Consider the following 23,974-nt stretch of genomic DNA (forward strand, 5'->3'; position numbering starts at 1 on the left):
AGGCCGCACACAGCCCGCTATGCGTGCAGAACGTTCAGCATTGATACAGTTGTCGACGGGGTGGAGTCCATTGCAAGAGGCACAGCGACAAGCCTGAATGAAAGGGGGATAGCGGGCATGTGTAAAGCCGGGAAAGGAATTCGACCTACTTAGTCGGGAGAAGTTATCGTGCCAGAATTCGCGCAATGACCAGATTCTTTTTCTCCGTATTGTTCGCCATGAGATACTGCCATGAACTGAGTTAATTATAGATCGCTCCATGAGCTCTCTGATACCATCCACCCTCTGTCCGCTTCGCCAAGGCGGCCAAAAAGAAAAAAAAAGATTATCTAGCGTCATGGGATTACGAGAACGACCATTGTTGCATCAAATTTTCGGGATGTTCGCTCTTTGTTCGCACCTATTAAGCAAGAATCGTGACACCGATCGCGACAACGGTGGCACATTGAAAGCTGTAGTTTGCACAGTCACAGGCATTTGCATTTGCATTTGCATTTGCACAGGCATTTGCACAGTCTCGTATATCGACTACAAGCGTTTATTGCACTCATCTTTCTCAGTTGTCCCGTTGCCCTACTTCGCGGTATGGCAGTCAACCGTACGCTGGTCATCTTAACGTTCGTGCATTCGTCACTTTCATGTCTTTTTGTTTCTACCTCTTCTTCGCTACACCTAAAGAGCACTGTAAGCCAACCTAAAATTCCATACCACTGGCCAAGAAAAACAGCGGCGTCAAATATTTTCAGAATTTGCGCGCCCTATCAGGCCCCTACGTGTGCGAAAGCTTGCGCGCGCAGCCGCCGTCAGAGTTGACTAAAACAATGGAGACACACCTCATAGCGGTTTTAACAGACACGGGCTGTAAGGCACAAACACCGAATGCTTCGGAAGGAAGGCGCATTAAACTATACACTGTTCAAGGCGCCCCGATCAGAGATTGGGAGAAGGGTGTGATACCACGCGCGCCCACGTTATCGGTGGCGATATGCATGTACCTATATGGGCTGCGCAGCTTTTATCGAAACGAAGGCAGTTTCAGCCAGTTTCAGCCAACCTGCTGCAGGCCTTTCTGGGACTATGCCGATTCTAATAAAGCTCAGTTGATAGTCCCGTCGTTGTGGTGTGAACATCTCTTCTTGTCCTTCGTCTTTTGTGACTGCTTTTTTTCCTTCAACTCGCCAAGTGTGCTGTCGCACCCGCAATCTCGTGGTGCTAGAAAATTCTACAAAGCGAGGACGAGGGTTAGCCTCCTTCTTCACACTTGTTTGAGCCGCGCGGACGCGAAATAAACCATTAACTGCAGGCGTCAACTGCGGTCGTGCACACACTGGCTACTCCACCGCCGCACCCATCCCCTGCCTATGTTCCACTCTTCGTTGTCTATAATCTCAGTTCGCCGTATATAACAGATGGTTAGCGTCACTTAGGGTGCCTAGCGTTTTTTCTGGACGCATGGCTTCAAAGACGAGGCATTGCCTTCTGGTCCTGGCAGTGCTGGCCAGAATGCGTAGTGCCGTTTAAGCAGGAAGCCTAAGTGCTGAACACTTCTCCCAAAAGCTGTCGCCTGCACATAGCGCGTACTTTCCCTCATAGCTTTTTCACGCTGAGCCTCCAGCTTCACAGAACCAAATTTCGCGGTCAGCATGTTCTGTGCTCTCTACGAGATATGTGTACCCGAACAACTCGTCACTCTTTCCATAAAGTTCCGCAGTCGGAGTGGACAGTGTGTCGAGCGTGCAATATTTCAAAGCAACCACATCTATACGGTTTGCCGCTGCGGCTCTCGCATCTGCAAGCTCTGCTCGTCGGCCTGTGGAAAACGCGAAACGTGGCATATATAAACCGAAATACGATTGGATTGAATCAGAATTTGACTGACTGATTGATTGATCAATTTAGTGAATCTTCGTTTCATTTACGTACATATAGCGCTGTCCCAGCACTGAAACATTGCAAGAGAAGTTACGCATAAAACCTAAGCTAGAAACCAAATACACCGTAAGACAGTTCCTTCATAAATTGATTGCATGCAACTCATCGTAATGCACCATTTAATTAATTACATAAATCAACCGCGAATGAGAAGGAGTAAAAGTTAATCGAAATTCCAAGTATGCCGTGAAAGGCTTGATTTTTCAGCTGGTGGGCACGATTAAATACGCGAGCGCAAGTCTCCATATATATAGGGGAAATGGGCCACGTCGACATCACTTTGCCTGTTTACGCACTTTTGAAGAGCTTAAAAAATTGGCAGTTTCGCACGAAGGTCGAAACTGACAATTCGAAAGTGGCCACTTTCTTCAGATACGGTGACCAAAAGTTCATTCAATTCGCCCTGCACTTCGTGTACTGAAGGAAAAAAAAAAACAGTCATAAAACACAAAGGACAAGAAGAGAGGTTCACACCACGACTAGTGTGAACCTTCTTGTTTTTTGTGTTTTGTGACTTTTTTCTTTCAACTATGTACCAATTGGCCTGGATTTCAACCCTTCGTGAACTGGTTCCCGCTAGGTCAGTGCCAGTTCGTGAAGAACAGTCACGGCACGACCTACACAACCTGCACGAGCCCTGCACTATCTTTTGAAAGAGTGCAGGGAATGCCGTGGACTCGTCTTGCGCGAAGCGGGCACTGCGAGAGACGAATGGCGACGTGCAGATGCTGCCACGTTGAACTAGTGAAACGTACACAGAAGTGCGCGACCTACTGAACTAGTTCCGAAAGTGAGGGCGAATCGAATTGACCTTACGTTACGTTTTCGCGCGCCCTATATACCACAAAAAGGGTATATGGAGGCCAGATGGTTTTGCAAGTATACCGCTCAGTTTCCGAGAAGCGCTCTACTGCTTACTTTCGCAAACGTTACGTATACCCACGAGTGGTTGATTGCCGGAATGCAAACAAAGCCATAGCGCACGCGTGATCTGCAGAGATAACTTTTATCTGACAATTGCATTACCGAGAACTAGCGGCTACTGCAGGCAAGCCATCGCCGTGGGGAAGTGTTTATAATCGCGCAAAAGAGAAGGACGGAACTGATCACGAGCCTATAAGCCTCTCGATCTCTTCCTGTGAAGTGGACAGCGGCATTCCATTATGCTTCTAGATTAGCGCTTATCGCCTGATCTACGCACGTAATGCCGTGGCAGCGCTCCAGAGACAAATCCCACTGCGTGGACCTCGTGGCCTTCTCGGGCAGCACAGCGAGCCGCAGTATACCGGCGCGCTCTTTCAACTTGAGTGCACACGGGCGCACGCACGCTTTGTTTTCTGCGTGGTCAACTTAAGTGCGCTTTATCGCAAGGCATATTGAGACGCTTCACACCTACGGGGGGGTTACGAGATCACAGATAGCGATTGCGGAAGCGCAGGGACAATGGCGACTTGGCATTTGTTTGCGTCGCAACAGGTGCCAGGTGGCGAAAGGGAGTCGCAGTAACGCTTTAGGGTTAGCTCTTGGAAATTACAATAGTTTTTCGACTGATCATTGCGTTGGGAAATTTGTGTCCAGGATTGACCTTAAAGCATCGTGTCAGTTAAGTGCATTCATGTCGCAGATGCGGCAGATGAGATTCTTGCCGGTTTCATCGTGATCTCCTTCATTATCATCGTCGTCGTTGTGACGAGCACATTTGATGTTCTCCGCGGGGGGAATGCTTTTCCTATAGCCCCTTCGGTCGTGGCCTACACGTTTGTGCACACGGCTTATTTTTGCCACCTCGGTGCTGTGGTTGCAAGCAATGAACCACGAACCTTAAGCATACGGTAAATTGAACATTCGGCTTACCGAAAGAGCACCTTGATTTTACTTCTGTGTGAAATCTATGGCTACGGACAACCGCTTTGGTGAAGGCACATTCGTGTTTGACGTGAGGTTTAACCTGAGGCGTTTTGGTAGCAACTGCGAAATATTGTTTTTCCCCTTTCTAGTAATGATCGCCGCCAATAATTAATTAACTTAAGCATGTAATTCGAACGGGTGATTGCATTGTTTTCATGACGAAACATAGAATGACTGACTGTACAATATTTAGATATTAATTTGCTCTGTAATTATGATGACTCATAAAATTAAGAAAAAAGTTATTCTACCACCTTGACTCTTTTTTAATGGAGTCCCCAGCACCTTGGCATCAGATTATGTCAATTTCCTATATTTATCGACAGCCTATCATAATTCGTGACTGAAGGAGTAGAAACATACAAGTACCCGCGTCGGGAGTTCCTCTAGCCGACCACGGCTTATCAGCTCCACTAGTTCCGATTAAACCATACCCCTTATGTAAAAACTCCACAAGGGGTCTCCAAGGAAAATAAACTGAACTGAAATCACCGCAAACGTCACTATATTATAAGACGATGCAATGCATTGCTTGTGTAATGTTGCAGCGAACCTACATATACGCAATGTGTTGTCGCAACGCTTTGCATTGCGGCCATGTATGAAAATGTTTGCACTTCCGTTGCGTCGCCATTATGATGGAAGCTGAATGAAATAAACCTGTGATTCGCACTTATTGTCGCGGCTGTTCGGAATGTATTGCGGCTTTCGTTCGATGGATCTGCTCCATTTGCCTGATAGCGCGTTATCAGCAGCGGCACTCCACGTCTTCGTTTGCCAAAGCAGCGATTGCTCGGAAACGTATCAGCGGTTCCCGAAATCGGTGAATGTATCTCTTACAGCCACGATCTCGTGTAATTTTCCTCCGTTTTATCGCTAGTTCCGTTTTGACGACTACATACACGATAATGCAACGTTGCTTCATCTCGTCTGCTGTTCACCAAAGTTAAATTAAGTTCTGGCGTTTTACGTGACACAACCCCGATCGGATTATGAGGCACGCTGCAATGGGGGACTCCGGATTAATTATGACCGCACGAGGTTCTTTAACGTGTACTTAAGTCTCGACATGTTCCTTGTTATCTTAAACCGAGAGTGCGCACTCACTACGGTAAAGCAACAAGACGCTATTATGTTCCTGCTATCTTCAATGAACTACCGAACGATGTATTTTCTTTGTCCACCCGCAAAACACTGAGAGTTGCTGTTCAAGCGTTAGAGAACCTTTAATATGTACTGATGCTATCAGTGCATCTTTGATAATGTGTGTTGGTTGTGCCAAATGCACGACCAGCTTCTGATGGAGTTCTGGTGTGGCGCGTAGATTGCCGCGGCTGCCGGTTGTCGCCGCACAAGCCCTCTTGTGGCTTCGGCGCTTCCGTTTTGTATACTGTTCTAACTATACTGAATAAAGATTATTATTATTATTAAACGCACGAGCTTTCTTGCGGCCGGGATCGAATCCATGGCCTCGAGCTCAGCAGCGCAACGCGATAGCCTCTAGACAGTCGCGGCGGGTTTTTTTTTCAGTTCATCAGCAAGTGGAAAGACATCATAGACATCATCATCATAAACACTTGCTGCTGAAGCTTTGTGATTAGACCACCGTGACTTCTAATTCGTCACTCATAAAATCGTTTCATCTCTAAACCTAATTTTCTTTATTGTATAGTTTCGTTTTCAGCAACAAGATCGCCCACTCCCCTCAAACAGCGTGTAACTGCCCGCGCACCTTCCAGTCATTACTGCTAATCGTCGCTTAATACCCCTGTCACACGGACGCGGCTAAAGTCCTTTTAACTCCTTTCAACCAAGGACGTCTTTATCTCGAGGGAGATGCGCGCCGTGTCACACGGCAGTCCTTTAGCAAAGGAAGTTCAAGGAAGTTCCTAGCGAAAGGAGATGGAAGATCTCCCTTGCAGACTGAAGGGAGTACTCTTGTTCCCAGCGTGCTTGAATTTCGAGTCAAGAAATCACCCTCATTTTTAATAATTTCACTTTTACCAGCAATTATAACTCTTTTTATTGCATATAATATAGTATTTGAGCACTCACGAAAGATATTTGAGTTGAGCAGCTACATTCGACTCTCGAACCGGGAGTTCTCGGAATTTTTTGTCTTTAAGATAGATGACATTTTTAAAATGCAATGCATATATATTTGTATTTTGTAAGAAAAGACTAGTAACCAAAACTTTTTAGCAATATATAACGTGTTTCTTTCATGGCTTCGTACGAGGTGAGCAGCGCCTAATGGGCCCCCAGCGGCAGCTTTCAAAAGCGCGCTTACAGACCGTGTGACAGGGAGCTAACTCCTTTGAGGTGAAACTCCCTTGCGGTCCCTTAAGGGAAGGAAGTTTGAAGGACATCCGAGTTGCCCGTGTGACACGGGTATAAGATACTATACCCCACATACACCGATGACGTATGGATGTCGTTGGCTTTAAGAAGACCAATCAGGTCTTGCGTTTACGTTTATGAAGCAACCACAGATTCGCTCCTTCACATAGAGCTGTGGATGACTACCATAAGAATGCTGGAACCTGTGTTCACGCATCGCCTTCATCGTACACGTTTCCTTGTCCAAACGGCATGACCCCAGTTATTGCAATCATAGCGTCCTTCTTATCTATTCTTCCCCCTTCCACACAGGAGGCTGTTACAGCATTGTGGTCAGTACGCTACCCTCTACCGTTAAGAAATATCCACGACCAATTCGTTATCAGGTATGATGATACGAAAGAAACAAAGACCAGATAATCTGATAAAGATTCCAGGAGTTCACAACTGGTTCAATTCGGCACTACCGAGGTCGCAGGAAATGACGACAAACAGCAAAAGCATCAGCGCATTGATGATTCGGTACGTGTATTAGCTCAAGTATAGCTCGAGTACATTGAAAGCAATCAATCAATCAATCAATCAATTAATCGGTCGGCCGGTCGGTCAGGTACTGCTGTTCTCCTAAAGTAAATAAATGAGTAAATAACCTTTTTTTAAAGAATATCTGGCTTCGCTGACATTATCAAGAAGCGCGTTCTCATTGGTTACATCACCCCACGGGCTTCACCTTGCAGAAATGCGCCGTAAGGACCGGTAACGCGATGCCACCTGATGAACAGGCACGTATAGATAAGGAACCACACAATTGCCCGCATTTCGCTGTCCTTCAAGTGAAACCACTCAGAGTGCTCGCCTTATCTGTTAGAAGTTGCGCTCCCCCTTCCACGGTCCCCGACATTGCCCCCGAGCGTTCATCAACTGCTTTATCGCTCGTACATGAAGGCATACACGATCAGGTGGGGTGAAGAAAGAATGAGGCGCGCTGTACAAAGGAGCGTATACAGTATTGCTCGCGTCGGACTTTTTCCTTCAAGGGGGAGAGCGGCTTATCGTTCATCAATGTTACAAGATCACACAGTTTTTGCCGTTGGCTAAAAGAAGAAAGGTCAGGTGCCGGGAAACAGCGCTCGGGCCACCTTTTCTCGCCGGTGTAGGTCACGCCCTCGCGCTCTAAACGCATGTCACCATGGAGATATAAGTAGCCGATTTTTAATACGCATACACGAGTTATGATCACGACGTACTCACGAGCATGATTACGCCTGAATTTTTTTTACTTCCTTTTTGTCAGCTACGTGATTTTGTAACATATCAGGAACTGTGTCAGAGAACAAAAGATGTATACTGCTGCGTCGAAGCAGTTGGCTGGCGCTAAATCTGCCGTGCCCCTTTCTTGGAGAGATTCAAGGTTTGCTTCCTTGCTTTCTTTGTCTGATTGATTGACTGATCAGTTGTTTGCTTTTTATGATTGACCAATCGATGCACGGATCGCACAGTACAACAGCGCTGCGCGCTTTAATGACCTCAATGCGTTTTCTTACTCTGCGGGCTTTTGTCGTTTCCCTACACTCCACTTCATACATATGTATAAGTATTAAATAAAATCACTGATACCTATTGTCACCAATTTTCAACGCGCGGAAGAAATTAACTCCTAGCTGAGTTCTTGAGTTCTATATTTGCACATGCAACCCTGTAAGCGAGAGAGTTACAAAGAAAAGGTAGTAAGGTTAATCGGAAAAATTCCGGTTTGGCGCGATAATTTACAAGAATCTACCGACTATAGATGAACATTATTATTATTATTATTATTATTATTATTACGCAATTAACATTGCAAACATCATGTACCGTTCAACCTTTATCAAAAGTCGATATCAGATGCAGATCGTAATAGCGTGCGTAACAAGCGTAATCTTCCACACGGACAAGTACAGACATCATGATATATACATAATGACACGACACTATGCAGTGAAAAAAAAAATATATATATATATATATATATATATATATAAAAACGAGAAGAAAGGGGGTTAACCGAGGGACCCGATAATTATTAGTCATATAGTGAGAAGCCAACAAACAAGCTACCGCGGGAAACGCCGCCGCGGTAGCTCAATTGGTAGAGCATCGCACGCGACATGCGAAGGTTGTGGGTTCGGTTCCCACCTGCGGCTAGTTGTTTTTTCATCCACTTTAATTTCCATTAATTTATCATTACTTTATTTCATTTATTAAGCACATGCAATTTCCCATATGTTGTACTTGGTGTCAGTGTTTGTTGGCTTCTCATTATATGACTAATAATTATCGGGTCCCTCGGTTAACCCCCTTTCTTCTCGTTTATTACATAACGAGGGTCTCGAATCCGGCAACATTGATGCCTTCAGGTAGCATATGTGGGTTTATTAACCAGTTGCCTTCACCCGAAAAGATCACGTTCTCGTGACGCCTGCGGCAAAAAAGACGTTCCACGTCCGCCGCCAAGGTCTGTGAGTGGGGGCGCTGGCTAACACTCCCAGGGTTCTACTAGTACACATAAATACCCAAGAAAGTGGATGGGGAAACGCCGCCGCGGTAGCTCAATCGGTAGAGCATCGCACGCGACATGCGAAGGTTGTGGGTTCGGTTCCCACCTGCGGCTAGTTGTTTTTTCATCCACTTTAATTTCCATTAATTTATCATTACTTTATTTCATTTATTAAGCACATGCAATTTCCCATATGTTGTACTTGGTGTCAGTGTTTGTTGGCTTCTCATTATATGACTAATAATTATCGGGTCCCTCGGTTAACCCCCTTTCTTCTCGTTTATTACATAACGAGGGTCTCGAATCCGGCAACATTTATGCCTTCAGGTAGCATATGTGGGTTTATTAACCAGTTGCCTTCACCCGAAAAGATCACGTTCTCGTGACGCCTGCGGCAAAAAAGACGTTCCACGTCCGCCGCCAAGGTCTGTGAGTGGGGGCGCTGGCTAACACTCCCAGGGTTCTACTAGTACACATAAATACCCAAGAAAGTGGACGGGGAAACGCCGCCGCGGTAGCTCAATTGGTAGAGCATCGCACGCGACATGCGAAGGTTGTGGGTTCGGTTCCCACCTGCGGCTAGTTGTTTTTTCATCCACTTTAATTTCCATTAATTTATCATTACTTTATTTCATTTATTAAGCCCATGCAATTTCCCATATGTTGTACTTGGTGTCAGTGTTTGTTGGCTTCTCATTATATGACTATATATATATATATATATATATATATATATATTCTTCCGCAATTTCAGAGTTTTCCAGAAAGCTCTTTAGCGCGCTTCAAGCATCATTTGGGGTGATATCGTTGACCAAGCAGAAACTATCTTTATTGTCTTGTACATTACCGTGTCTTCCAGCAAGACCTACTAAGTGTCGCGAAACAATAACCTGTGGTAGTGCAGTATACTGCAATAACGTGTAGTAAACTTGTAGTATACGGATTGTTCTCACTTGCTCAAGGTCGAACGCAGCAACAGCAGTTGTAAAAAGAGCTCCGTATGCTCCTTTCCGTCGCTTATGATGCGATATTACACTTTGTTCTGATACGACACCAATGGGCCCGTTATGTATGCTCCTAAGTGAAGCACGCTTTTCCGTCTGACACGATAGCGTGTTCTCGCACTCGGCCACGTGTGTAGGCAATTGAGACTCAGTTGTTGCGGTTGCAAAGCGACAAGAATAACACATTTCGGGAAAGCTGGTTGCGAATAACCACATAACTTAACTTAAAAATTTAAGATATGCAAGTGACAAGTAGCTGGACAGAACCAAGATAATGTTGCTTGCCTTCGCTTGGAGCAAGCCATACTATATTTTTTTTTATTTTGCCTAATTACATACTTATGTCCTATTAAATAAAGAACTTATCAAATATCATAATCAAACCAAAATTGTTAAGCAGGAACTAGTAGGCCGTCTTGTAAATTCCTGATTCATCTTTTTGTTGCTCAATACGTGCTACATAAAAGTTTTTTCGAAGCGCTAAAGAAAGCCCGCAAGAGCACGCGAGAAGTGTCGCGTGGCACCGTTGTATTTCGCCTAATTATGTAATACAAACATATAAACGTGCACTGTATAAATGTGCACTGTATAAACGTGCACCTGTACAAACGTGCACTCTAAACAGTGTGCAATTTCTCACGTTTAATGGGCAACCGGCAGATACATCAAATAATCGTTAACAGCATCGTAGATTCAGATGTATTAGCCATTTCTTCATAGGTCTGAAGGTAGCATCAGTCATCACTGTTATAAAAATCTACAAGGGCAATATACTATCGACTCCGACGACAGGCACCATGTTAGCATCCTCTAACGCGACATCTGGTATCGATGTAATCTGTGGTTTGCTCCTGTAAGTTTTACTCCAATTGATGTCAGATTTCAGCCTGTAACAAAAATGTGAAAAAAAAAATCAAAATCGGGCGGGCATCATCATTATCCAAGGTAAGAGCGCCAGTTACCTATATTATGAGTTCATTTGCAACTTTGTAAAGGTTACCGCGAATCAAGTGTAATGTACACGCACACACAAAAAAAAAGAATTAAAAAAGAAAAGCATAGAGCACCTTTGTTATGATCGTCGCGGGAGAGGACTTGCTTGTCGGAGTTTCTTTCCAAGATGGCATGAAGAAGAGAGGTGTAAACTAATAAATGGAATATGAGACGTCTACCCAACAGCAGCAGTTGCTACAAAGGTACAACAGCTGCTACAACAGTTGCTAGAACATTGACACGATTGGATGGACGTCTCATTTTCCCTTTATTAATTACTTCTCCCCACCTTGCGGGTTTCCTCAGAACTATTACGTCAGAGATGTAAACTAGTTGGCGTTGTCACAGCTAGTTGGCGTTAACAGGATTTAAGAATGTGTGCGATTGTGACATGACGATTATTACATCGAGATGTGATATGCCGTGGGACCGAGGTTCGAGTCCATTGTCGAGTAAGCTCGCCTTTTTTTGTTATTACTTATGAGCTATTCAGTGAGACCGCAGTAGCGGCCCCGGTCAGAAAAGTCTGGGAGGGTTCGAAAAGAAAGCTTCGCTTTAGAACGAATTTCCACGTGAAACCTGAACATATAATCTCGTCTCATAGGTATCCATAAAGCGCACCGACATGTTAAAGGAATGGCGCATTATGTTTACAAGGTTCTTTGGTTCACTTGACTTTATTTAATTGAGCCATTGCGTATGTGCGACTGCGTGCGCCCATTGGTGGCCAGTCCTTCAGAGTGACATGGTCCGCCGTGACGCAGCATAAAAACTGCATGCGAATAAAGTTGTGGCCATTGTGGTAGACAAACAAACATCGCATCGGATTACAGGTTGCATAGGATTAAAGTTGACAATATATAGTGGGCATTGTCTTTAGTTGTTATTTGGTTAACCGCTTCACATAGATTCCAAAGTGTGTGCTGGATCCGCATGTACAGGGTGTCCGAGCTAATTTTGGCCAGAGTTTAATAATATGCGAATGCCACGCAGCTGGACAGCACCAAGGTAATGTTCCTTTCCATAGCTTGGAGATACTCAGATTATTTTCTTTTTCATTCCGCCTAATCAGATAATTAGTCTTAATTAATCAACTTCTCAAATATTATACTTAGATGAAAAGTGTCAATGATAAAATTGAAGTGCGACACGAAAAACTCCCGATACAGCTATCTGTCGCTCAATACGTGCTACATACAAGTGTCTTTCCGAGCGTGAAAGACGCCCGCAAATGCAGGTAAAATTGCCGCGCGACTGGCCGACTCGAGGCACTTTGCGTGCATTCGCGGGCTTCTTTCACGTTCAGAAAGACACTTCGCCGGGGGAGGACTTCACCCTGCACTGGACATAAAAATAGGCCGATGATGATGATGATGACGATGTTGATGATGATGTTGATGAGGATAAGTACATGTTATGTAATACTATATTGCCGCAGCCATCGAGCGGCGACACTCGGCACTCTCCCAGCCGGTTCATAAAGGGCCAGCTCGATGAACAGTATCGCGCCCGGTTTCGCCACAGGTTTCGCCTCTATGGCGTCGCCTGCATTTCAGCCAGGTTTTTCACCGTCAGGCGATGGCAGGCAGGCGCCAAGCCGTTTCGATACCGACAGACGTGACCACTGTCTGACCTGTCCTAGTTCCGAGAATTGCACGTCACCGATAACCCTCCATCGCAAGGCCGATAAGGGCCATACTGAATTGACGTCTGCGCACGTTTGCTTTGCCTTAATGCTTTATCCCGATGCGCATCTGTCTCGTCGACATTGTCAATGAAGTAAATGGATACGGCCCACACTTGACTAAACTGATTAAATTCCGAGGATTTAAGTGCCAGAACCACGATTTGATTATGAGGCGCGCGGTAGTAATGGACTCCGGATTAATTTTGACCACCTGGGGTTCTTTAACGCGCACCTACTGCACGGTTCACGCGCATTCCTGCCTCTCGGCCCCACAGAAATGCGGCCGGGAGGCACAAACACAACACAAAGAAGAGACTTGGTCACACAAATGTTTCAAGATGATCGGATACCAGCTAGCCCAATTATCGACATTACTGATATGCGACATGATTCTCTTGCGACGTCAACACCTTGTCGTTCTATGGAATAGGGGACACATTTGGCGGATGTAAGCACAATATTTGCAACAGAAGCATTTCGACACTTCTACCTCGAGTTGTTAACTAGGAAAGGCTTCTAACGGTGCTGCAAAGCACAAGTTGTTACGCCAATCCTGCGAAGAGCAAAATAGTTCTACAAACGTGCCTTGTGGTGCGTCAGAGCTATTTTTCTCAGCTACCGCCGAAGCGCGCAATTGACGAAAAAAATATCTCATATTGTGCGCCCAGTGTTTTCAACGTGAAATCGAAGGTACAAGCCAAATTGTAGAAACGGCGCAAGCCAGGATGGATGCCAGGGTCGCAAGTGCCCATTTGACAAAACCTGAGACTACTAGCATTTGTATAGGCCATCCACAAAACGTGACGTCAAGTTGGTGCTGCCTTCAGTACTTATCAGCGTATAGGAAAAACGAGGTGATGGAGAGTGATACGATGGAGAGCGATGTCTCTAGGGAGTGATGCGAACGAACGTTGAATGCCTGAATGGTGCAATTACTACAGAGCTCAGTGTCACTTCTTTATTACATTATTTCACAAGGCAAAATTATTATCTTGGGAGAAAGTTTTCAGCATACTCTGATGATTGCTAACGCTTAAGGTCATGGACAGTGCGAAGAAGCGGCCCAGAATCGGCGCATGTCCGTCGATTCTATCGTTATAGAATGCCTGCTTCATTCACAAACGTGCGACCCGAAAGATCAATAGTCACTGACACGTTTGCTTCGCTGAATTACACCATACAATTGTACGATTTCATTTGGACCGGGCAAAGCAGCGAATACACTGCTGTTGTGATCGGAGCCACGGTATAAGGACACCGTGACACACCGAAAGAGAAACAAAAACGTCAGCTATTGAAGAAGTGCAGGGACGCGCTGCTTACGTGAAACAATGCCTCACTGGGTGACCTGCTCCTTATTCGCACGCAGCTCAAGTACGTTGGTGTCGCTGAATAGGCGGGCGACGAAAAGAATATAAACTGGCAGCCGACCTTCCCGAAGATATCTGCGGGACGGAGAGCACGGGGGGAAACCCTTGAGTCGCTCGAGTGCCGATTCGATTGGTCGCGCATTGTCCTTTTTGGGTGGGAATGCTTCGTTTGAGCCAGATTGCAACATCGGACCACTCGACGAAGCGCGAGGCTTGCGACGGGATCAGTGTGACAGCTGGAACATGAAGCACGTGCAAACAAGGCCAGTCGAGAGGAAAGGTCGCGTAGCTATCAATTCACGAGTACTGTGCTATACACATGCATCGCTCTGTCATCCGCGACCCAGTCGAGGCAACATCAAATATGCTCGTCTATTTGCGGTCTTCTAGCTCGTTTCACAGCTCAAATGGAGTTGTCGCATTGCTCTATTACATTATTGCTACAACTTCGGAAATCGACAGGTCTCAATGACCGGTAGTAGATGTAATGGGAAGTCCCACATGAGTCCACTGCAATCGCTTCCCTCCCTTGCTCCTTCACTATTTCGTTTCTCTTCTTTTTCTGTCCTTAATCTTATTTCACTTTATGTAGGGTAACAAACCGGCCGCACATTTTGTTGATCTCCCTGTCTCCTCTTTTTCTTTCTTTCTTTCTTCTCCTATTATGTATCTCCTTCATACACTAGTGATCCTGAAAAAGTAGTCGGCGGAACCCTCTCTTGACACCATGCCGAACTATTGTGGCCCACATTCACACCCACGGCCCGGATGTTAACTAAGCATTTCCCCTCCCCTGCCTGCAGATGTGCGCTTGAGTCATCAAGTCAATACGGTTGTTCTCTCTCTCTCTCTCTCTCTGTATCTTTTATCTAGGTTGTACACTATGTTATTTTACAGAAGGAACACTTGTTACTTCTTCTATGAAGGCAAATTAGGTGGTAATGGCAGCGACGTGGTGGGGAAGCCGTTCCAGTCTTTAGCTGTGCGGTGAAAAAATGATGACGTGCAGGTGACAGTGCGTGCACAAGGGCGAGCAGCATTTAGTGGGTGGCTTGTGAGCAGCGATAAGCGTGAATGCGATAAAATGTAAAGTGCATGCATGCAGAAGCGAACTGGTGTAGAATTTATGGAATAATGATAAGCTCGCGATACGGCGACGGTGCGCTAGTGTTTCCAAACCAGAATCTACTTATATATATATATATATATATATATATATATATATATATATATATATATATATGTATATATATATATATATGTGTGTGTGTGTGTGTGTGCGTGTGCGTGTGTGTGTGCGCGTGTGTCTGTCTGTCTGTCTGCCTGTCTGTCTGTCTGTCTGTCTGTCTGTCTGTCTGTCTGTCTGTCTGTCTGTCTGTCTGTCTGTCTGTCTGTCTGTCTGTCTGTCTGTCTGTTTACTGTACTCGATTACTTCTTCAGCTCATGCTTAACTTTTTTGTAACCCTCCTTCTAGAATGAGCCTGCTGCAGATTGGTATTTTGCTTATGTTCAAGCAGATACACATAGCGACTGTTCTGCGCCTATCATCGTATATCCGGTGAAAGGCAGGAACTTTAAACTGCCCCTACATAGCGGGTGTGTTAAACCGAACCTTTCATTGTATGCGTTGTTGCGTAGACTGTATCCTTTACTATGATTGACGTCAAATTAAATAAAAATGTAACGTTCAAAAATGCTGCCAGCTTTTAGGCCTAATATTGCTTTGAGCCTTACGTCAGCTTTATTTTGGGCAAATTATCATCTCTTAAGATTGATTGATTGATTGATTGATTGATTGATTGATTGATTGATTGATTGATTGATTGATTGATTGATTGATTGATTGATTGGTTGATTGATTGATTGAGTAGCGCCCCACAGCAGGACCGACGCCATGAGAGACGCTGTATGATGTTAGAGCACCGGATTAATTTTGACCGCCTCTTTAACGCGCAGCTACGTCGATGTACATGAACGTTCTTGCATTTCGCTTCCATCGAAACGCAGCCGCCAGGTGCAGAAATCGATCCCAAGCCAAGTCCTCGTGCGCTCTGCAGCAGAACGCCACAGTCAGTGATTGAGCTGTATATCGCGACGGATGCTGAACACTAATTCACATCGCTTAAGACATATTGCCACAATTCAAGGGCAAAGGGTGCCGGCTACCAATAAACGTCAAAAACGCGCACGGTTGCCGTGTTTAGAATGCACAGTGCATCGCGACAGCGTTGTGACATCCCCTTCCGCCCTTTCCCCCTTCCCGAGCAGTACGGAAAACGTTACCTCCGCTGCGAGTGTACGTTCCATGGAAGACGCGGGGTCGACGCCAGACAGACGTCGACGTGTTGACAATGCCAATCGATGCGTCACGGATGACAAACGCGATCCGTTCCTCTCCGCTTTCTTTGCTTTTCAAACAGAAACTTGACAGTTCGGTCTCCGAGTACACAGCTTAGCTGTCTTTTTCTAAACTGACGAACGTACTGGAGTTGCATGCCAATGAGTGTGCGCCGCTATTAAAAGCCAGAGACGAGACGGGGAACGTGTTTTAACGTCTATATACTGCGCATCTGTATAGATTAAGAAGATTAAGGATAAACATTTTAGTGTCGGCAATACTGTGCAACTTTGAGGGAGGCACGCTGATGTCACGGGCTGACATTGAAAAGTCTCCCACCATTTTGCTATTGCTGGCACACGACAGGCCGACTATAGTCCACTCTCGCTGACATGGTAAATTTTCTCTACAGTTATTGCTTGCGTTTTACTCGTTTGCCATAATGATTATGCGCCGTCCGCGTCTGTGGTCTTTCCGCAGATGTACGGCAGCTGATTGATGTTCTTTCTTGATTCGTTTCTAATGTGGTCGTTCTCGTTCTATTTTAGAAATTCTCGAATACATCTAACCGATAAAATCGGCCCGCTTGTCAAGTGGCAAACCGTGCACGTTGCTACGCGAGCTGACATCTTCTGCGCTTCGTTTAAGCATTCGAACTATATTTGCTGCGAAAGAAAACTTTACGAGGATACGGATAAGGATAGACTGACAGCAAAAAGTGGCGCCCCGTTTGGGCAATGAATTTCACCGCATATTCGCAACTTGTCTACACTGTTATTCCGAATGGTTTGTACTTTTTGCAGGCGTATAATTATGTGTAGAATGCCTGCAACACTATTACCGCACTATTAGTAACGCTCATGATGAACTTACTCTTCAGGAAAATATTAGCAGCGTACTTAATTGGTGTGACTACTGGCTAATGTCCCTCAATCCTACTAAATGCAAACTTGTGTCCTTTTATCGTTGCCATCCGCATCGCTTGAAAACATGTCCGCATCGTCCATGTATTCCACCGCTAACATCCCTTTGAATTAGTACCATTTTATAAATATCTAGGAATAACCTTGTCTTATGATTTATCATGGCGTACCCACATTAGTAACAACATTTCAGCATCAAATAAAATGCTCTGTTTTCTAAAGCGCCATCTGCGCCTTGCGCTCCAAATGTAAAACTGCTCGCGTATAAGTCACTCATCAGACCAAAATTAGAATGTTCATCTGCTTTCTGGAGCCCGCGCACCAAGCGTAATTAATAAAGACATTAGAAGCAGTTTAAAATCGCGCCGCTAGATTCATTCATTCTTCATGCTCATATGACATCACCATTTCATCTTTGAAAGCTAAATCTGAATTACAGCCCCTTTCGTTGCGTCGGCGCATTGCCAGTCTCGCCCTTTATCATAATATATTTCATTCTTCACTAAATCAGCCCCATTATATAACAGCTGCAACACGCATATCTCACCGCACCAGTCATCCATTTCAGGTTGCCCGCCCATCATCACGTACTACTACTTTTTCCGCCTCGTTCTTTAATCGAGCAGCTACAGACGAACGGCCTTCCCCGGGACATCGCCATCATCGCTTCGACATCTACTTTCCAAGATGGTGGTAGTGATCACACTAAATGTTAATTAACCTTCCTTGCTTGTTCGTTATGTAAATATAAAACCTACCCCTTATGTAATGCCCCCCAGAAAGGGGCCTTTAAGGTATTAAAACAACTGAACAGTTGTTACTTACTGACATTATTTGCTAAGTCCGCTGTACTTTTATTTTTGTTACATATCTTCAACGCTAGTTTTGTTAAAAGTGCCCCCAACCTGACAGCTTCTACCTCGGAATCGCATTATTTTTCATGCAGTTTATTGTAACATTAAATGAATCCTTAAAACCTGAATGATTGCAGTAATTAAGACAATCAATAATAAAGTCGCAACGTCATGAAAGTATCTTCTATGTTTGTTTTCCCTCTCGGTTAGCCCAGTAAAGCTGTCCAATCTCAATTATATCAGTGCTATATAACTTATCTCTTTCAAAGAACAGAATACAATAGGTACATCTGCTGACGGGCTGTTCGCACGTTTCATAACTCATTATCACACAGCCCCAGATAACTGCTCTTTATAATTTACAAGCTCTTCAGTAAACCGGATGTCCAGTTATGAACGAAATGGAATTCATGTACCAAATGATGTAGATACGGTTCGTGCGTTTTTTAAGTGGTCTTCACACAAGCTGTACATTCCACTTTGATTAGAAACGAAAAAAAAAGATGTTCGATTCGACGTTCGAAGGTTGTCTCTCAAATATTCGCATTCGTTTTCATTCCGGAATGCCACTATGGTCACCTGCGATGAAGCTTTACACAGTCGACAGCAACGCCAGAAGCCTTGCGAGCGATGGAAGCAAAATGTGTGTGTGTGGGGGGGGGGGGGGTGGGGGGTGGGGGGGGGGTGCGATATCAACACTCGATCACTTCCGATCACTTCTCACGAGTCAAGAGCGTCCTAGATGCTAAAATGTCGAAGTGCGCATGCTCTGCTTATGACTGGTCATGTTTGCAATCGAGATAAGAAGCGCAAACATTCGTGAGCTTGAGCTCGGCTAAAGCCCCAAGGTGTATTGGACGACGCGAAGAAGTCATTCGATGAAGTCATTAAGGCCGTTGTCATTTGAAATGGCGTCTCATTTTCTTCGCGTCCTTAGCGGCCGGTGTTCGCGACGTCGTAGCGCCCTCTGGCCCGTGAAGCTAAACAGTGCCGGCGTGCGCGCCCGAGTTCGCAGACACAACCCCGAAGGAACGACACAAGCGAACTGTGCACGTATGCAAAATTTACGTGTTTACATGGTTCCAGGGGTAGCGGTAAGCCGACATGGGGCGAAAGCAAGACGCAAGACTGACATAATTTATTAAGAATGCGTTTACGGAAGCGCCATGCTAACCGTGCGCTAGTCATACGCAGGAAAAGGGGGGGCAAAAGGGAAAAAGATAGGCAAGGGCACTTAGGTATTCCTACGCCGATGAATGCGAAAGCATTGCGACGTCTTCCCGATGAAGACTCGTTTTACGAAACGTAATGGTATTGTTTTCACGTTGCCTTGTATCATTTCTCGCATCACGTTCCTCGGCCTCGTCCGCGTACTTGCGTGGACGTCCAAAGGAACCGGACGAAGCTACTGACTGAGAAATCGAAGTCGAAGGTTCGTCCATCCGAGCGCACAACAGAACTCGCCGAAATCCGCGCACCGAGTGGCATCGCCGCGACGCGCGGCGGTATTTATAGACCGGCCACCAGCGCGGTCTGTCTCTGTGACCACGTGACTTTTTGTACCATCTCCGTCGAAGGTTCGTCCATGGGAGCACACGACAGAACTCACCGAAATCACCGCACCGACTGGCAGTGGACCAGTTCCGTCAGCGCCTTCGCAGATGGAGCATTGTGAGCGGAATCGGTGCCAGCTGTGGAAGAGGACGACGATGAACGCGCGAGCAGTCGCACGAGCGCTTCTCTGTGACCACGTGACTTTTTCTACTATTTCTATCTACGGCACCGGATCTTCCGCTTCATGAGCCATATAATTCTTTCGCATTAGAAGTAATGTAGCTGGGTCTACTGCAATAGTCCCGAAGCTAAAAAAAAAGAACACAAGAATATATCAAACAACCGCACGTTTTGGTTGTCCATTACGCAAGTATTATTGCGCAACAAAAAAAAAAAAAAGACACGGACGTAAGAAAAGAACACACACCAAGCGCAAACTTTCAACTGAATTTATTGTGCCCCTGAAACGGTTTAGGTATGTGAAGAAGTACAGACTGCGCATGCGCTTACATGAAGAAAACGAACTGCGCATTATGCGCAGTTCGTCCTAATCATTCCTCTCACCCTGTCCCTTTTCTCCCCCTCCTCCAACCCCAACATCACCTCTGGCCACTGTTCAGGTGTCAACGCGCCAGCAGGCGTATACCTATAGCAGGATTTGGGTACGGGCTAGTTAGTACGCCATTGCAAACGTTACTTACAGCGCATGCAAGACACGGGGACAGAAATAACGACGAAGACGAGCGCTAACTTACGAGTGAATTTTTATTTCCAGTAGCAAGCATATGTGACCAAGACAAAAGTGCGCTTGTCTTCGTCGTCCTTTCTGTCCCCTTGTCTATGTATGCGCTGTAAGTCACGTTTGCAGTATAGATAGCTAGACAGTTACAACGCGGTCGGCAATAACTTCCTTATTCTCCTTTTCCTCGTTATATTTAAAACAAGCAGCCGATTACTATTACTACTATACTGCTCGTCGGTGCAATGGGAAACCATTCGAACCCACCTAGGGAAGTGTTGACATAAGGCGGACGCTTAAAGCGCACGCAAACGGGGAGCAAAGGCCGGCCTCTCGGCTGAAGTCGAGAAGCCGACTATTTCCCTCTAAAACATGCGAGCGTGGCCCAACAGCTGAGCGAACAACACGCTTCGCACGTGAGCGCGCTTGCCTGTGGCCGGCCGACGGGCGCGCAAGTCGAAGAGGAAACAAGACCGGTCGGTCGGGGGCCTTCGAACGGCGGCACACGCACCTCCGTTTGCACCGGCGCTTGCAACAGACGAAAAAAAAAACGCTATAATAAAAGAAAGAGATAAAGCACGTGATTAGAGTTTTTATTCTTACGTTCACTTCCTCCCGCACGACGTGCTAGTCGTGTCAAATGCGCGTTGCCTCTGACGTCACGCGTTCGCTAGTGAAATCATCGACGCTACGCGTTTTTTCTTTTTCTTCTTCTTCTCCTTATGTTTTTCTGTTTTCGGGAAACGTACGAAACGGGTGAAAACTGAGAACGAGAGCGAGCGTATGGCAGCCTCTACAAGTTTTTGATCTTCGCAGAAATCGGCCAGAGTGAGTCATATGGGCCGCTTTTATTTCACTTTTTTTTATGTTGTTTCCTCTTAACATGCATTTACCGCTCGCTCATTATGCCTTACCGCTGACTCACGTTCCAATACTTTCTCAAGCAAAGTTTTCTACCGTCCTGCCTGCCAAAACTTTGTATAGGCTGCGCAACACGCTTCATGTAAAAACTAAATTACCGTATTTACTCGAATTAAACCCGTGATTTTTTTTCTCAGTTTTTACCGGCTGCTGGCCTTACACGAGGCAGGGCTCATGGCTACTCATTGAAGCCTCGAACTGCACTCAGGTAGCTCAGGCCGCTATGCAAATGAATGCAACAAGTGGCGGCCGACAATGAACACATTTACATTCGCCAACCGATTTTTCGGACACGGACCGGTGCCATCTCGTAGTGGCTCGTGGAAATTAACCATGCACGGAACTCTAAGTGAAACCTTTGTCCCACATTTTCCCACTCCAATGGGGGGGTGCTGGCCTTACACAATGGCGGGTCTTACACGAGTATATACGGTAAATCGTGAGGTTGAATGTCTCTAAAAATGCACAGTGGGTCATGACAAACGCCATATCGGAGGGCTAAAAAAAAATTAAATTGTGGGGTTTAGCGTGCCTGGAGTGCACGGTGGGTAATTAGGGATGCCGCATTAGCTTCGACTGCCTGGGAGTTCTACGCCATCCTGTTCCATGCCATTCGGTACATCCTATGATTTTATTCCATTTTGTGTATAAAATCGGATGTCTTGTCGGGCCTGTAAATTAACCAAAGATAGGTACAGGCGTATTTGTTTTGGAGCCCACGGCAAAACCACAAATGAGGCAGCTCAGGGTGACATGGATTGGGCCTCGTTTGAAGTCAGAAAAGCGCAGAGCAAAATCAGTTTTGAAGAATGACGCGAGAACATGAATCAAAATAAATTGGCGGCTAAAGTGCACAAGTGTATGTACCTGAAAAGCGTGCACAGAAAATGGAGGAAGCGGTCAAGAATGTTGGCAACCAGTTGCAGAGTAACTGAAAGCGTAAATAGACAACCAACAGTCATCAGAAAGCAAGTGAAAGAAACAGAGACAGTGAATTGGATGCAAATAATGGAAACAAGAAAGACAATGGATAGTTGTAAGAATAAGAAAGAAACTTGAAGGGAAAATGTGTACGACAACACAGAAGGAAGTGCCTTGCTATCTGAGGCTCGAGCTGGTTGCCTAATGATAAAAACATACCGGAGCAAATGTTCGCAACTATATGAGGCATGTGTATGCTGCAGCAAAACTCAGGAGACCAGTAAGCACATCCTAATGGAATGCAAAAGGATTCACCCAGTGTGACCCGTATAGGTAACGTACTCCTTCCAGAAGCGCTTAGATTTAAAGTAGATGGAAGCATCAACCTGTCAGCAGTCGAGATAGGCAAGAGACGCTTAGAGTATTGGTGAGAAAAAAAAAAAACAGGGAGAGATTGATACGACCGGACCCGTTGCAAGCACAGGTAGCGGTACAAGGTAGATGGAGACGCTTTGATGAAGGAAAAAAAAAGATTGAAGAGATGTATACAAGGAGGCTAGATTGAAAGGCGTCTATGGCACACCTGAGTGAGACAAGTAGGCTGCTGACTGTGTGCGTCGCCCCGCTTCAAAGGGGATGCAAATAATAATAATAATAATAATAATAATAATAATAATAATAATAATAATAATAATAATAATAATAATAATTGAGATGCCGGGCAGCAAATGTGCGTGCAAACAAACAATAAGCCTGCGGTACATAATGCTCCCAGCGCTGTCGAAATGATTATGTTTGTTGCAAGATAGAAGACTTCATGAAAAACTAGTTCTTATTGCTTTCGATAAAATATCCCTGGACATACGATTTGCTTAGTCGAACATATTCCGTGCTTTAGTTATCTGCGATCCGCTTATACTCTAAAAAAGCTGCTAACATTATCCTTGATATTTTATTTCTCTAGCGTTCTGGTTCTTGCTTGAGGTTTCGCACGTAAAAAAATGGCTTAACGGTTGGTATACTAATTATGTCTTGCAGACTCCCACGCGGTTGCTCGGAAATTTCAAGACCTTCAAGTTTTATGCCTGTGCGGAGATAGCATAAAGTTAACACAGAAGTGTCACATATTACATACTAAAATACTACAAAGTTTATTTGGCCTTGCAAATCCTTTTATCTTAGCGTGCCAGTCACTGTAACGACTACGCTCATTAACAGGATGAAGTCATCGTTAGTCGCACAACGTCTTTCATATTGCGGGTGAATTCATTATGTGGCATGTTCGATACTTACAGTACATATGTATGTATATGCCTCATTATAACCCAAGGGCCATCCTCCGCCTTGCAATTGCAACCTATACTTCCCATCAGCTGTAGTATTTGCAGTAACAACAAAAAAGTAAAAGAAAGAAACCAGGACGCAGGTAATGGCGTATTAAGCTGGCTCGAGCTATCATATATACACAACAAAAACAGAAAGAAAAATTGGGAACCTTTCATCGAATATATACAAAAGAAGTCATCATGCCTTTATACAAATGATAGCTCACCGGAGTTTCTCACCGACAAAAATAAATAAAAGTGATAAGACATATTGTCTTCACACACAAAAGATCAAAAAAGAAAACAAGTGGAATTGACGAAAATAAGAACAATGCTGAACTTGAAACACGCTCTATAGTTCAACTTCTGGCTGTATGAGCTTATAGCTGGTGAATTAACTGCTACAAATCTTGGGCATTATTTCAGAACACGTGATGGGTGGGACGGGGAGAGATGTATTTCCTTTCAGAGGCGATAAGCGCAATCCGCCTTATAGCACAACGTATAATATACCTTGCCAAGGTTGAAGCTAGTATAACATAACAAGCTTCGGCGTCCTCCAACCCGCATTCTTGCTTTCGCTTCCCTTTCTCTCAGTTCTCGCGAACAGATTACAACTACCCCCCCCC

At 45.1% G+C, this 23,974-nt stretch overlaps 1 long non-coding RNA gene across 2 annotated transcripts in view; it reads right to left on the bottom strand.

Annotated features, from left to right (window-relative positions):
• LOC135897642 (uncharacterized) overlaps positions 1-19,899 on the bottom strand; it is a 76,203-nt gene extending 56,304 nt beyond the window's left edge. For both annotated transcript variants that reach the window (XR_010563104.1, XR_011514658.1), the window contains exon 1: positions 19,495-19,899. This is a non-coding gene — a long non-coding RNA (uncharacterized lncRNA). The remainder of the gene's footprint in view (positions 1-19,494) is intronic.
• Positions 19,900-23,974: the final 4,075 nt, after the last annotated feature.

This window comes from Dermacentor albipictus, chromosome 5, assembly GCF_038994185.2.
Source record: "Dermacentor albipictus isolate Rhodes 1998 colony chromosome 5, USDA_Dalb.pri_finalv2, whole genome shotgun sequence".
In the NCBI taxonomy this organism is placed as follows: domain Eukaryota; kingdom Metazoa; phylum Arthropoda; class Arachnida; order Ixodida; family Ixodidae; genus Dermacentor; species Dermacentor albipictus.